Source organism: Chaetura pelagica, unplaced genomic scaffold (assembly GCF_000747805.2).
Source record: "Chaetura pelagica isolate M959 unplaced genomic scaffold, ChaPel_1.0 scaffold32, whole genome shotgun sequence".
In the NCBI taxonomy this organism is placed as follows: domain Eukaryota; kingdom Metazoa; phylum Chordata; class Aves; order Apodiformes; family Apodidae; genus Chaetura; species Chaetura pelagica.
The window spans coordinates 1472119-1474955 of record NW_009952368.1 but is presented as its reverse complement, the minus strand read 5'-3'; positions in this window follow the sequence as shown (position 1 = coordinate 1474955).

Here is a 2837-nt window from a genome sequence, read left to right as displayed (position 1 = left end):
GGGGCGGGGAATGGGGTGGGGAGGTGGTTCCCCCCCCCGGGTTGTTTCCACGGGGACCAAAAGCTTTCCGACCTATTTAGGGCTCATTCCTGAAGGATGGTGAGGAGGAGGATGAGGGTGAGGAGGATGAGGGTGAGGAGGAGGATGAGGAGGAGGATGAGGATGAGGATGAGGATGAGGATGAAGAGGAGGATGAGGAGGAGGGTGATGAGGTTGAGGGTAAAGATAACAAGGAGGATGAAGAGAAGGAGGATGACAAGAAGGAGAATTAGGATAAGGATGAGGATGGTTAGGATGAAGATGAGGATGGCAAGAAGGAGGATGAGAATGAGGAAGAAAGGTGGGCATGACACCATGTCCCACTGAGCACCTCAGGGGCAATGAACCCAAACGTGGGCTCCACACTGGGGGAAAGGAGCTCCACTTTTGGGGTCTGGGGGTCCCTTCCCTGTGCACAAGAACACTCTGCCCACCCCCGCCCTCGGGGTGCTCTCCAGCCAGAGTTACAAATCCAGCTGTTTTCCAGCTCTCTATGTATCCTGCTGCCACCCTGGGACCAGGACTGAGATCCAGGGCAGCAGGGGGACACCCCCAGGGTGGTTGGGAGGGTGCAGCCCACCCCACCCCCCTCACTCACCTCTCATCTGGTTTGGAGTTGCTAAGCAACTGCACCAGTCACTGGTGGGCTCGGAGCGACGGCTCTGACCGGCCCCCCTGTGTGCCACGTGGGCCCCCGGGATGGGCACCCCTGGCACCCCCTTGCTGGGTTTGTCACCAGTCTGTGTCCTGCTCGGGGCTCTGCTGACCCTGACCCTCTCTGCCATCCCTGGCACCATCCCCAGCCCATGAACATCACCAGCCCTGGCCTTGGCACTGTCCCCAGTCCTGTCTTCCAACATCATCCCCTTCCCTGTCCCCATCCCTGTCCCCCATCCCAATGTCATCCCTGTCTCCATCCCCATCCCATCCCCATCCTATCTGTGTCCCCATCCCCATCCCATCTCCATTCCCACCCATCCCAGGCACAAGAAGGATGCAGGCCACCCCTAGCTCTGCTCCAGAAGACCCCACTCCAACTTCCAGGCAAAGCCTCGGGTGCTCTGCTGGGATTTTTAGATGGGAAAACCGTATCTTTCCCTTTTTTTTAGGATCTCCAGATCCATCACTGCCTGCTCCGGCAAGGGAAGAATGGATGTTTTGGGGGAAACAACTGGAAAGGGAGTTTTGGGATGACATCCTACATTTAAAAAAGTAGTCCCAAAATGCTGGGATGATCATCCCAGGTCCAGTAAACAAAAAAAATTCCACAAAACTGGGGTGGGATGGGAGGAAGAACAGGTGGCATCCTGTTTTTCCCAGCACCCCATCCCCAAAATCATCTCCAGCTGCAGCCCCCTAGTCCCGGCAGAGAGGCCAAGCGCCGGCGTCTCCCGCAGGATACGGCTGCGTAGGAGGGAAGTGAAATGCCAGAACATTTCTAATCATTAACAGCGGGTTTTGAGCCCGTTCCAGGCTTGGCGTTTCCCTCCATCACAGAAAACAACCTCCCCTGGGATGCGATATTGATGCTGGGAGAAGGAATACTGGGGAGGCAGAGGGGATGCATTTCCAGGCTGCTCTAAATCCTGATAAAATAAGTTGAATTTTTGGAAAGGGGTGACTGGAAACATCCCACCATTGTGGTTTGAGATGGTGGCATGAGGTGTTTCAAAAAAATCCTTAAATATTTTAAAAAATGGGAATTCGATGTTGGAAAGGTGCCTGGGAAGGGAGAGTTGCCGGGTGCCGACAGGGGAGCCAGCAGCCAGAGCCGAGGGGGGGTCACGGTGGAGCCTGTTGGCATCACTTCCCACCAGCTTGTTTCCAACTCACCCCCCCACCCCACACATCCCTCCTTCCTGTTTTTCCCAAGGGAGCCACTCCCCTGGGAAAAACCAGGATGGGGGGGCGTGAATCTGGGGATGAACACGGCTTCCCTTAAAAAACCAAAAGCAGCCAGATCCACCTCAAACCTTTACTCCTTATTTTTTTGAACTTTGAAACCTCTCTGGATGGGAAAAAAGGAATTGTAGAGGTTGGGCTGGGATGGAATAGGACAAAAATGCCCCAAAATGGAATTACGGTGGGGACAAGATGAGCAATGTCAAGTCCCTCTTTCATGCAGGGACAGTATTAAATTCCTGTTGTCCTCCTGGGATGCCGGGGCCTAAATCTGGAGCCTGAAAATATCACCTGGATCTGAGCCCATCCCTTAAACCTGGCTTGAGAAATCTCCCAGGAATGTCACTAATGAGGGCGGGGACCTCATTAATAAGGATTCTCATTAAATAGGCACCATGGGGAGGAAACTGAGGATGGGAGGGGGTTTTTTTTGGAGTCATAGTGCCTTTTTTCGGAGTTGGACAGAGTCAAACAGGGAATTTCAGGGTCAGCTCCCTGGAGAGATGTCCCCTTTTGCAGAGGGATCTCCTCCTACTGTGGCCCAATGAGGATTTTTGGGGAGGAACCGTGGCATGGGTGGGGGGGCACATTTTGGTTCGGGGTTCAAATTAGCTTGTTTTGGTGTCCCTTACCGCGTTTGTGGGTGCGACGCTGCCTCCCTGCTCCTTGTCCTGCTCCTCACCCTCCTTGTCCTTCTCCAGGTCAACCTTTGCTGAGGAGCAAGGAGGGTCGATGACATACATGATGGGCACAGGGAGCCTGATGTCCAGGGTGAGGGGCACGAGGGCCTGGCACCAGGGGCGAGGGGCACGGGGGGAAGGCGTGATGCCCTGGGCGGGCCACTCACCCTCCCTCTGCTCCAGCAGCGCCTGGAAGTGCTGAGCGGCAAAGGCCAC